Source organism: Carcharodon carcharias, chromosome 22 (genome assembly GCF_017639515.1).
Source record: "Carcharodon carcharias isolate sCarCar2 chromosome 22, sCarCar2.pri, whole genome shotgun sequence".
In the NCBI taxonomy this organism is placed as follows: domain Eukaryota; kingdom Metazoa; phylum Chordata; class Chondrichthyes; order Lamniformes; family Lamnidae; genus Carcharodon; species Carcharodon carcharias.
In genome coordinates, this window is record NC_054488.1 from 21,825,675 (window position 1) to 21,839,853 (window position 14,179).

Consider the following 14,179-nt stretch of genomic DNA (forward strand, 5'->3'; position numbering starts at 1 on the left):
GTAACCTTTATTCCTTCTCCAGAATTGGTAATGACTCCTAGAGGAACAGATGTTGAAGGAAGATCTGACAAGGTTATATAGAATAATTAGTTCCCGAGATTAACCAGGGAGGCTTATAACCAGAATGAACCCCTAACCTGGGGTATCTTCTTCTTAAGTTCTCTACCCAAAGGCAGGCCCTTGGTGATTAGCAAAGAGGAGGCAGAACCTGAGTCCGCCTCAGCTCAGCCAGAATGGAGGCATCGAATGGCAGCAGAATAGCTAACTGGCCCCCAATCTAGAGTATCAGGTTAAAAATGAACTATAACCTAAAGTTAGTTTAAAGGTTGGGCAAAACATTCTTCCCCTACAGCCTGGTGAATGTGTACCATAAAATCCAATCACAAATAGTTGAGTTCAATTAATTAACCGCTTCAAAAGGGAATATCCATTTTGACCAATGTTGACAGCCTTATGGATATGTGCAGACTGAGACTATCAGATACTCCCCTGGTCAGGATGGTCACTGAAAGGTGAAGTCAGTAGGCCAGAAATGGAAATGAAGCTGTGAGGATATGTATATATTCTGCATTGGTGGTCGTGCCTTCAGCTGTCTCAGACCCAAACTCTGGAACTCTTTAAACCTCTCCGTCTGTCTTGTTTTTCTCTCTCTCTCCCCTGCTTTAAGATGCTTCTTAAAACTTACTTCTTTGACCAAACTTTTGGTAACTCATATCTCTTAGGCTAGAATTTTTCACTCGGCGTGCGGGCATGTGCCCGATACGCTCAAGCATAAAATGACGCTTGATATTTCAGTCAGCAGGCAAGCGCAGGAGTTGGCAGCGCATCCACCGACAATTAAGCGGCCTATTAAGCCCTTAATCAACTAATTGTTTGGAATTTTTTGCTGCCCGTCCAACCATTTGGTTAGCGGGCGGGCAAAAAGGCCAAGCGACTTTTGGATTTTTGGCGAAACCTCATCCACGGGAGGAATGATGTTTCAACCAGTGATTAAGAAGAAAAACATTTAACATTTATTTTTAACATGTCTCTGATCATGTGACAGAGTCACATGTGGGGACCTGTTTTCATTACCTTAAAATTCTTTATTTATGTTGATAAAAATCTTCAGCTCCCTAAGGCAGCTTTGTGCATCGGGGAGCTTTTACTGCGCACACATGAGCTAACTTCAGCGCTCGCACTCCTCCTGCCCCCACCCTGGCAACGTTGAGCATTGCAGAGTGCGTTTCCTGCTGGTTGGCCAGACCTGACAAGGTTATCAGATCAGATCGTGGGTGCTGATTGGTCCCTCGGTTGCTCCTGGACCCACCAGCTGCCGGCAAAATTCTGCCTTAATGTGGAGCAGTGCCAAATTTTGTCTAATTTTGTCCAGGCTCCTCGAATGTTTTACTAATTCAAAGGTGCAATATAAATACCAGTTGTTATTGTTGTTTGTTTTTTTTTTAAATAAGATCTATATTTTTAATTAGCATTTGGTCAGTTTTGCAGACACAGTCTTTCAAATGGTTTCGCAATTCCATCATTGTTATTGTCGCATTTACACATCATTTTCTCCCAGGAGATTAAATGGGTGTCAGATTGTTCATAGTCAATGAAAAGATTGGGTTGGGGGTACAGAATGGCCTTGTTTTCCTCTATTCTTTCTTATGATCAGTGCTTCAAAGGATCAAATCCTTTTTTGAGACCCAAATAAAAATATAATGGACAGAGAGCAATGATGTAAAGACAACCTGCCTCTCATGTCCTCAGAACATCCCAAAGTGCTGCGTAGGCAGTGAACTACTTTTAAAGTGTGGTCACTGTTATAATGTAGAAAGCAAGATAGCTGTTTTATGCACAGTAAGCTCCCACGAACAGCAATGCAATAATGACTGGATAGCCCGTTTTAGTGATATTGGTTGAGGGATGTGCATTGACCAGGACACTGGGAAGACTTCTTTGAAATAATGCCATGTGTTATTTTAGATCCACCTTGAGAGAGCAGATGGGGCTTTGGTTTAACATTTCATCTAAAAGAACTTGTCCAAGAATGCAGCACTCCATCAGTACCTCACTGGAATGGCAGCTTGGATTATGTGCTTAAGTCTCTGGAGAACGCACTGACACAAAGCTGACACCTTAAGCACAGTGATGAGTTTCTGTGTTAGTATTGGACAGCTTATTCATCAAAAAAATGTGTTTAAATGTTGTCATCTCAATGGATGGTTAGTGTATGAGTAAGGGTCAGTGTATGAGTAAGGAACTTGAAGTGGGATCAGATGCTTAATGACTTGACTGGTAAAAGCTCTGTCGGTTGTTTGATTGCATTAAAAGAAAAGCTGGAGATGAGGTTCTTATGATATTGTGAAAAGCCTGGAAGTAAATATAAAGGTAAATGAAAAGCTAACCAGGGCAGATGAGAGATAATTTATGAATCCATCAATCTCAATTGGAATGTCAGCACTGTAAGCCATTGACTGTAGGTTACAGGACTGAAGACTCTGAATTTTCATCTGCTGCTGGAGGAAGGAACGAGAACTGGAAATTGAGCTAAAACCTTTGAAATGTTTGCTGCAATTTCAAGGTTCCAGTCCCCTCCTGACCTCACATTATTTCTGTGTGGCCTTTCTGTGGTCTTTTGCCCTTTTCTGGAAGGCCTCAGGTCACGATCACACACACAAAGACTGATATCAAGGTCACCCTAGTGCAGCAATTTTCTATTTCCTCTCACCTGCTACTTTTGTATGCTCCAGCGCGTTTAGCGAACCTTAACAAAACACACCTCCGCCATTGAGTCGTGACCACTTTTGCCAGGTTGGGAAGAGGTCAGGAAAGGTGCGCAGCAACTTTTTATTCCATCTTTTAAAAGTCAGCACTTCCCTGCCAGCAAAGAGATTCTCTGCCAGGGAGGGGCAAGTACACAATGGAAGCCACACAAGCCACACTCAGCCCACTACAGAGCCTTACAGGACTCCACTGCAGCCTCAAAGCCTGCAACTGTCAGCTACCCTCTTTGAAATTACCCCCTACATCATGGGTGCAGGTGAGGCCACCTCCAGTACATAGATGCACAGGTGCAGCAGCAGCAGCAGCAGCGGCATGAAGTGCTTCACCTACCTCCACCTGAATGGGTTGATGGGCAGGAGAAAACAAAGTGCCCGCAAGAAGGAAGCTTCGGAGATTGAGGCAGTACCCACCCGAAAAGGTCTACAACAACAGGGTCACTTACTTAGACATTGAGTGAGAGACAGTGCAGGCAGAGACTGCATCTATCCTAAGAGGTTGTGGCTGGTTTTTGTGTCCTTCAAGAAGATGTGTAGCCAAGCGGACACCAGAGGCACACACTGCCAGTGGCCTTGAAGATCACCAAGGCCCTTCATTTGCTGTTTGTTCCAAACAGCTGACTTGTGTGGCATCTCACAGCCAGCAGTACACAGCTGCATCCATGCTGTGACCGATGCCCTTTTCGCCAGATGGCCCAGTTCAACTCTTTCAAAACTAACGCAGCATCTCAGCTACAGAGGCCAATGAGGTTTGCCTTCATAGCTGGCTTTCCCCAGGTGCAGGACATAATCGGCTGCATGCACATAGAACCATAGAACCATAGGAAAGTTACAGCACAGAAGGAGGCCATTTACATTGTGATAAGGGCTCCCATGCAGAATGCAGATTGTTACGTTACACGAAAGGACTGCCACTCTTTAAATATGCAACTACTGTGTGAACACCACAAGAGGTTCCTGCGTGTCTGCGTCTATTACCCTGACAGTTGCCAGGACTCATTTATTTTACAGGAATCAGGGTTATCCCCTGAGAAGGTGGCTGTTCACATCCATACTGCAATCACATACAGATGCTCAGAGAAGGGACAACGGAAGCCGCCTTCATTCAAGGACTCCAATTGAACAGGCCATTGGGCTGCTCAAAATGCAGGTCAGATGCCTCAACTGCTCAGAGGAGCTTTACAGTGCGTACCTTCCAGGGAGGAACCACAGGGACGAGATGCACATCCCTGCCATTGAGGGGATGAGGAGCCCATACAAGACCTATTGTCCTGTTATTATAGTGATATAATACATTGAGCCTATTTACTGTACAAGACACAAAGCACTGATCACTCTTAAGGGATTGGGTAAACACATTGTGCCTAGTCTTAATAACTGAACCCGCATGAGAACAGTTATACATAGGTATGATGCTTGAAGGCATCAGAGCTGTGTGTGTGTGCTCTGCTCAAAGCAAAAGTAAAGCTGAGACTGAATCACATGACACATTTCCCTTCTAGTGATGTAATGCTGATATCCCTTAAAGGCATATTACAACACCCACCATGGCCAGAAACCTTTTTATCCAATTTCATTTTACATATGGTTACCTCGCAAGAGTGTGAAACAAGACCTGGAAGGCAGAAGGATGAGTTGCAGACATCAAGGACTGGGCATTGGAAGCATCATGTATTCTTATGAGACTTGGGGAACAGCAACTGGATGCTGCACTCAGATGGCTGGTGAGGAAGTAAAGACATTTCATGCATGTAAACTGCAACATTTTCTAAATACATTGGAAATAGTTCAAAATTTTCACATACAAAGGTTTTTTTTTCAATATATACATATATACATGAATCTGAATGACTACACTTATCTAAACCCCACAGTGACCCACTTAATGCTCTAACTTATGCCCTCTGCTCTCAGACACTCCTGTGTGCTGTTCCCCTTGTTACCTCAGAGGAGGTGGAGACAGGTTATATGGCTGTAAGGATCATTGTGGTCAGCCTCGTCACACAGGGACTCATTGGGGCCCATCCTGCGATGGCATTATCTGCATCTCTGCAAGGGTAGCCACGCCCTTGGACTTGGTTCACAGATGGTACATCTGGCTGAGGGGCTGAGGGGTCTGAGGAGGGTGAGATTCCCTCAAAATTCATGGATCCCTCAGCCTCTTGTTCAAATTACTCAGCCCTTGATGTGTTGTCACAATGGCTGGAAGGCGTGGCTTCTGTGGCGAACCTAGCCATCGTTTTGCCACCCCTGAGATAGTCCTGCTCAGGGATACTACCTCCTCTCTAACAACTGCTTTGGAGCTAGCGCTACTATGCAGAAGATCTTGCACATCTTGCATGCATTCCATGTGCTGCTGCATGGAGATCACCCTGAGGTTAGCCACTCTTTCAGGGCTGCTCTTCATGCACTGTGCAACCTGAGACATAGCCAAGGTGATGACAACCACAGCCTCCTCCATTCATAGTGTATGAGCACACTGATGCCTGTAACTTTGGAAGGTGGTGATGATGCAACCTCAGACATGTGTGCCTCTTTCTCCGGTCTGAAGCTTGACACCTCTCCAGGGGTTGAGACCACAGCTACAAGACCTGTGAGAGGAAGACAAGGCAGTCACAAGATGAAGCCTGGCACAGCATCACCATCCGCAGTGACCTCACAGAATCACAGGATGTTTACAGGACACAAGGCCCATCGTATCTGGCCCATCGTGAAGGAGCAATTTACCCAGTGTCAGTCCTGGCCTTCTCCCTGTAGCCCTTCACATTCTACCTCTTTCCAAACCTCTTCCCTTTCTTATTCTGCAGCCATTCAATGACTCCATGGCTAAACACAATCCTAACCTGGAGTAACACAATACCATTAGAGCTCCAGATGCCATCCCCAAAACTCAGACCTCAATCCTCCCCAATCATCCCTCAATCTTCCCCCATCAGCCCTCACCAGCACCTCCACAATTCCAGCAACATCACAGCCATGTGCACCTGAGAGGGGCAACTCACTGTCACCTGCACATTCCGTTCATGACATTCACGCCCCAACATGGCCCTCTCCTCCACAGGTCTGACCTCTCGCAGCTTGGGATCCCTCACCTGGTCTTGCACAGGTCACCGACATTGTAGGCTCCATTCTGAAAGGACAAGAGGGGAAGGGTGGTGTAGTTGCTCGTTGAGGCATGGTGCTTAGAGATACCTCCAAGAGGTCTCCAATTTATCTTCTTCAATTTCATCCTTTACCATTGACATTATTTGCTGCACCTTGGTCATGGGCACATGCTCCTGCAACACTGCTGAGCATCACGCACCCTATGTTCACCCGAGGCCAGCCATATTGCATGCAGCAATGCCAGACTGTACCCCTAATAGAGACACCTCACTCAGCAGATCACTGAAGCGCTTATGGCACTGGATTCAGGTCTGATGATGATGCCTCCCCTGAGCACTCACCATCTCCATTATCTTCACCTAAGCTACATTGGTCATGTTGCGAGGCAGATTGAGCCCTTGGGGAACAGGATGTCTTTGTGGGCATGCACCTTTTGCAGCAGGATCTCCAGCTCATGCTCACTAAACATGGGCACAGCTCATTCTTGGGGCTCCAGGATATTAGAGGTTTCTGCCTTTCTGGGATAAGTGTAGAGAAGGTACATGAGTCAGGATGGGTGGTTAACTTGGCTTTCTTTGGCATTAACTTAATGTGATGTCCTGCTAGAGAGGGAAAGGCGCTGCTTTGTCTCTGGCATTGGATTGAAGGATTTGCCTAGCATAGACTTGGTGGCCTGAGCATTGCATGACAATTGACATGGTGGCATGCCCCATGTTGATGAGGACCAGAGTGTTTGAAGAATATTCTTGGCTAGTTTGGCAGTGCTTCTGAAGGTAAGCGTGCGATTGCTCAGTGTGCAGCATCCACTGCAGGAATGCATTGAGATGGGTATTGTGAGTTTGAGAGGGTGTGAGTTGGGGTGAGATGTGCAGCAGGTGAACTGTGCTGCTTTGGCAATTTTGCAGAGCTCCCGCTCAATTTTATTTTTAGAAGTCAGTGACTTTCAGATGTGTGCAGCAAAAGCCTGCGGTGCAGCAGGGTACTCAGGACAGCATGGTAATATTGGCTTTGAATAGTGGACATAGGACTAGCAGTTGGTTACACATCTGGAATGCAGTTGTTGGGCCAGCTCTAACAGGGCAACAAGGTTTCAACCATCAGTTACATCATCAGTACCTACAGTGCAGAGCTCAGACTTCTCCTCCAGTGCTCACTCCAGCTTGTATCCAGGGACACCACTGTGAAGGCTTCATTTAACCTCTTCCACCATGACATCCAGTGCATTATTGGAAAATTTTAATGTTCGTTCTCGTTTGTTCAGCCATCCTTTAATCTTTCACAGCACAAGATTCAGTTCACAAATGGCTCCCACCACTTTTTCCAGCCCCAATGCACCTATGCAGTCTGCCTTTAAGTAATGCTAGCCACCTTCGATACCAATCTCCCCTGCTGATGTTTGCAGCGAATGAACAGCATGGGGATTGCTGACTGCTGTCTTTTTCAATGGTTTAATTGATCTGTGTTTGATTATATCAGTCTGTTGACTGATCTATGTTCACTGTGCTGGACTGATTTAGCCTGGGCAGGGCCTTAGAGAGCTAAACTAAACAGGCTGCTAGGGAAAGGTCTGAGAGCTCTGAATGTAAGGAGAAATCTTGTAATTGAAGGGATATTTTAAAGCACTGTAAATAAACCTGTTGTAGACTTACAACTAATGTCATCTCTGCATTGTTCTGAGGTGAATCAGATATATAAAATAAACAAAGAGATAAAAACAAAAAACTGCAGATGCTGGAAATCCAAAACAAAAACAGAATTACCTGGAAAAACTCAGCAGGTCTGGCAGCATCAGCGGAGAAGAAAAGATTTGACGTTTCGAGTCCTCATGACCCTTCGACAGAACATGTCGAAGGGTCATGAGGACTCGAAACGTCAACTCTTTTCTTCTCCGCCGATGCTGCCAGACCTGCTGAGTTTTTCCAGGTAATTCTGTTTTTGTATAAAATAAACAAACTGCTGAATATGCAACTGTATGTTATAATTGTTTAAAGTGTTGTTAAAATGTTCAATGTTGCAATTGTTTAAAACATGCTGCCCACAATGCAATGAATGGTCTTGGGTTAATTGTGTACCATGATTTCCAGGTGTTATCTGATTTAACCCCGTCTTGTCTAGTCCAGGTTATGAATGTAAAGACTTGCATTTATATAACACTTTTCATGGCCACTGGATGTCTCAAAGCAGCTTATAGCCAATGAAATGCTTTTTGAAGTATAATCACTGTTGTAATGTAGGAAACACAGCAGCCAAATTGCGCACAGAAAGCTCCCATAAATAACAATGTGATAGTGACTAGATAATCTGTTCTTGTGGTGGTTGAGGGATCAATATTGGCCGGGATACCGGGATAACTCCATTGCTTTTCTTCATCACAGTGCCATGGGATCCTTTACATAACTCATGCAGGCAGATGGGGGCTATGTTTAGCATCATATAGAACAATAAAAAAGTAACGGCATAGAAAGAGGCCATTCAGCCCATCCTTTCTGTGCTGGCTGAAAAGAAAAAAATAAAAAAAGTAGTCACCCTTTCTAATCCCACCTTCCAGCACCTGGTCCATAGCCTTGCAGTTTACAGCACTTTAGGTGCAGATCCAGGTACCTTTTAAATGAGTTGAGGGTTGCTGCCTCCACCACCAAACCGGGCAGCAAATTCCAGATACCCACCACCCTCTGGGTGAAGAAGTTTTTCCTCATACCCTCTAATGGTCCTACCAATCATCTTAAATCTGTGCCCCCTGATAACTGACCTCTCTGCTAGGGGAAGTAGGTCTTTCCTGTCTGTCCTATCTAGGCCTCTCATAATCTTGTACACTCAACTAAGTCACATCTGAAGAACGCACCTTCAACACTGCCACACTCCTTCAGGGCTGCACTGGAGAATCAGCCTAGATTTTTGTGCTCAAGTCCTTTAGTGGGACTTGAACCCAGAGTTTCATGACTCAGGCAAGTATATTACTAGTTGAGCCACAACTGATAACAGTAAAAGTTGTGGTCTTAATACAAACCCCTGACAAACATATATTCTGTGTACATTGGGCAATTCATAGAGATATTGGATTTCTTTTAGAACCTGCTCCTCAGTCCTTTTCATTCAATTCAAAACCCCCAGACCATTATGGCTCAGGATATTGTATGGCCCAGTCAACTGAGTTTGAACACTCCTGACCCACACATGTTCTTGAATGGACAGCTCATGTTCCCGGGTCTTTTAGAGCCTAGTTTTATAGTATTATTCCTTTCCAGGGTGTGAGCGTCATTGGCAAGTTGTCCACCAATAGGCTCAAGATTAGTAATGCCCAGAAAACAAAACGCACTCAGATTGAAATACACTCCAAATAAGGTAACAAAAAATAAATCTGCTTGCGAAAATTGAGTGAGGGGGTGTGAAATGGTAGCTTTAGGAGATGAGGAGTTCCATCATCCTTTCAAGGTCATCCCCTGGCGATGGGATAGTCGCTCCTCCAATGATGATTACTTACTGTGAATTGAGTGAGTTCTGAGACTGAGTTGCAGTCAATTGTTTCATAATGAAAGGCACTTCAGGGTTTTTGTGCGTCATTCTGCTCCCAGGGGATGGTTAAAGAGCAGTGTTAGGCTGATGCATGTCGGGAAGGGATAAATATTGTAAGTAAGCCTTTTAGCAGCAACCTTACAGAAAGCTGCTCCAGAGTGTGGATTAAGTCTGTGCTATTTACATATAATTAAATTGAGTATACAGCATAGAAATAGGCCAAATGGCCCAATTGGTCCATGTTGGTGTTTATGCTCCACAAGAGTCTCCTCCCACCCTCCTTTATCAAACTTTTTTGCATATCTTTCTATTCCTGTTTCCGTCATGCATTTATCTAACTTCCCCTTAAATGTATTTATGCCATCAGCCTCAATTACTCTTTGTGGTAGCATGTTTCATATTCCAACTACTCTTTTGCTAAAGAAGTTTCTCCTAATTTCCTTACTGGATTTATCAATGAATATCCTTTTTCTCGTTTGTTTTTGGCTGGCTAGGCCAGCATTTATTGTCCGCCCCTGGCCTGGATTTTCTGTGTCCGCTGGAGTTCATCGTGTTTGGTGACGTGGGCGGAAAATATGGTGCAATCAGTTTTACAGCAGTGTGAAACCAGTTTGTAATCATCCGCTCAGCCCACCATTGGCATTTCCCACCATCAGACGTCAGGAACCTCATAGTAATACATCTGCGTATCACTATAAGCCCAGCCTGCTGGACTCATTCCCTGCACCACACCCCCCCCCCCACCACCCCCCCCCCCCAACCGGATCATCTTCCCATGTCGCCGATGTGTTTCACAACAGCACATAAACGATGGGTACCTGGCGGGCTGCACTTTGCTTGGGACTTCAAGGTTTGTTTGCCTACCCTGCTTCGGTCAGCGCTCACATCGGTGCCAGGCTTCACAGACAGCACTACATCACTTTTAGGGGGGCTCATGGGCAGGTCTCTTCTTATGAGACCAGTCTTAAGCAGGGTTGCCTTTTCAACGGTTGCAGGGCAAGGTCTTGCTTGGGAAAAGGGGAGAAGTGACTTCAGGCAAGGGAAGAGGCTACAGGACGAGGGCTGTACTGGGGAAGGACAGTAACCCAGGATGTGTGTGGGGGCACATGTTGGTCTGTGCAAATGGGCTCAAGATGGTGAGGGCGGAGGAAGCAGTCTTGGGAGGAGATGAGGCCACATGGACACATGAGGGTTTGCGTGTGTGCGAATGGGTGGTGATGTCCCTTGAGCTGGCAGTGAGTGAGATGCCAGTGAAAATGTGATGGGCTTGAGTGTGAGTTTAGAGTGATGAGATGGTTGCCATACCCCGGCTGCACGGATGAGATCATTCACCCTCTATCTGCATTGGATGACCAACCTCTTCTATGCACACTGCCACTGCCTGCCATGCTGGATTGGTGATGCCACTGGCCATCCTGTGGTCACAGCAGGGATAGAGGACATCATGGTGTCCAACTGGCATTCCAGTGATGCATCATTAAACCTGGGGGCTGCAGTCTTTTTGCTTTTTGTGGACATCTTCCCTACAATGGACATGGGCTGGAAGCACTGAGAGGTGTGCGCCTGCGGCTGGACTTTAAACATGACGTCTGGCATGATGAAGCGGTGAGGTGATGGCATGGCGGGTGAATAAGAGCCACCCACCATGGAAACAGAGTGTTTCCTGGGAATGTATAAGTAATGCGGAGGTTTTGGGATGATATGGCGTGAAAATCCGCTATCACGGCCGGCATGTAAGACGTCTTTTTACCCATCCGCTACCACACTTAGTGCAAATCAGGGATGATTCCACCGCTAATTGCTGTTGAGAAAGTGGTGGTGTGCTGCCTTCTTGAACCGCTGCAGTCCATGTGGTGTAGATGGATCCACAGTGCTGTTCGGAACAGAGTTCCAGGATTATGGCCAAGCGACAGTGAAGGAATGAATTATGTTTATGGCCCCTAGTTTTGGACTCTCCACAAGTGCAAGCACCTTCTGTTTTTCTACCTTGACAAACCCCTTCATAATTTTAAAGATCTTTATTCAATCACCCCTCAGTCTTCTTATTTCTGAGGGTTAACTTGTCCAGTTTTCACTGATTGTTGGATGGCAATGAGTGCCACAATTCCCTCTCTGAACTGTCCTGCATTTTTTCATGGGAAGTGTGCAACGAGTGTTTCACGTAACCGGGAAATGCAATTCCTTAGCACGTGTGCATGACGTTATCAGGGTCAGGCTGGCTCCCTGTGAGATAGTTCTGTATACATATACTATTAGTCCTGTGAGTGTAAATAATGAAATGGCTAAAGTTACTCATTCGTGGGTTGCTTTAGTGTTTACAGTGTCAGGGCAAAATTTAGTTCGCTGCGCTGTTTAACGTCTGCTGAGCTGGAGGATGTGGGTTACCACATTGTGAAATGAGATAGCCAATATAGTCTGAAGAAAGAAAGTGGGACAATGAAGTTCAGGATGGTTAGGTGCAACTGAGATGATAAACAGATTGGCATTGGTGTTTTCTAGGAAAATGCTTCATTTCTGGGGGGTATCTTGTTCACAATAACACTTGTCATGCCATAATGAACCAGCAAGAGCAGTGTGCATGACTAGGGAGTGATAAAGATTTTGAGCTTTCCTTAAAAATTCATAGTCAGGATTGAAAGGTTCAATGACGTTTATGCCTCTACCTTGCCAAAAGAAATTTATTTCTCTATATGTCTAGTATTTAGAGACATCAAGAAGATTTTGCCAAAAACAGGCAGAAACGCCAAGTTGATGATCCAGCTCAACTTCCTCCCGAGATCCGCACCATCATAGACACCAGATTCAGTCTGTTCATTTCATTAACATGATATCATGAAAATACTGAATGCATTGGATACAACAAAGGCTATGGGTCCAGACGACATTTGGCTGTATTGCTGAAGGCTTGCACAGCTGAAATAACTGTGATTCTAGGCAAGTTCCAATACAACTAAAATACTGACATCTTCCTGACAAAGTAGAAAATTGCCCAGGTATGTCATGCCAATAAAAACCAGGACAAAGCCAGTCACCACCCATCAGCCCACTTTCAATCATCAGCAAAATGATGGAAGATGTCTTTGATGGTGCTATCAAGTGACATTTACTTACTGATAATTGATGCAAAATCTGGATTCTGCCAGGGCCAGTTGGCTTCTTGGCCTTCTAGGTGGTAGATGTTGTGGATTTATAAGGTGTTGCCTTGATGAGTTGCTGCAGTACATTTTGTACACAGTACACACTGCTACTGTGTGTCGGTGGTGGAGAGATTGAATGCTGAAGGTGGTGGATGGAGTTCCAATCAAGTGGGCAACTTTGTCCTGGATGTTGCCATGCTTCTTGAGCATTGTTGGAGCTGCACTTATCCAGGCAAGTGGAGGGTATTCAGTCACACTCTTGATAATGCCTTGTAGATGGTGAACAGGATTTGGGGAACCAGGAGGTGAGTTACCCTCCACAGAATTCCCAGCCTCTGACCTGCTCTTGTAGCCACAGGATTTATATGGCTGGTCCAGTTCAGTTTCTGGTCAATGGTAATCCTCAGGATGTTGATAGTGGAGGATTTAGTGATGATAATGGCATTAAATGTCAAGGGCCGATGGTTGGATTCTCTCTTGTTGGAGGTGGTCATTGCCTGGCACTTGTATGCCGCTAATGTTACTTGCCACTTATCAGCCCAAGCCTGGATATTGTCCAGGCCTTGCTGCATAAGGACATGGACTGCTTCAGTATTTGTGAAGTCACATATGGTGCTGAATATTGTGCAATCATCAGCGAACATGCCCACTTCTGACCTTATGATGGAGCGAAAGTCATTGATGAAGCAGCTGAAGATTTTTGGGCCTCGGACACTACCCTGAGGAACTCCTGCAGTGATGTCCTGGAGCTGAGATGATTGACCTCCAACAACCACAACCATCTTCCTTTGTGCTAAGTGTGACTCCAACCAGTGGAGAGTTTTCCCCCTGATTCCCATAGACTTCAGTTTTGCTAGGGCTCCTTGATGCCACACTTGGTCAAATGCGGCGTTGGTGTCAAGGGCAGTCACTCTCACCTCTTTTCAACTCTTTTTGTCAATGTTAGTGAGGTCAGAATCTGAGTGGCCCATGCAAAACCCAAACTGAATATTAGCGAGTAGGTTACTGCTGTGTAAGTGCTGTTTGATAGCACTTTCAATGACACTTTGCTGATGATCAAAAGTAGTCCTGCTTTTTATGAACAAGAAATATCTGGGCAATTTTCTACATTGTTGGTAAATCCCAATGATGTAGCTGGATCATGGAACTCCCCCTCCTAACAGCACTGTAGGTGTTGTTACAGACAAAGGAGAGATGGTAGGGATGGCTCCCCTTTTTCATCCCCTCTCAACTGATCAATGACAGCGTGTTTTAAATAAGCTGTTTTAACCCCTGAAAGTGGTAATTGTCAGGAACAGACAAATGGCAGGTTTCCTCATAAGTTTTAAAAGAAACATAAATGTTTTTTGTTCAACACCTGCACATACATTATACACCCACTCACACAGATACACACACACACACACACACACACTCACACACAAATATACACACACACTCAAGAAAGGATTGCGATTATATAAGTAATATGTATTTAAATCTTATGATTCCAAGAGCTCTCTGCTAGATTCGCTTTTCCCCGGGGTGAAGCTTTAAGATGATGCAGGTCTGGAATCCTTTTTTTGTGCATTGAAGAGAAAAGCCCTGGTAGTTTTAGAAGGATGAATTTGCTGTTGATTTACATTCACAGCAAAAGATTTCTCTTCTACCACTCCATTCACG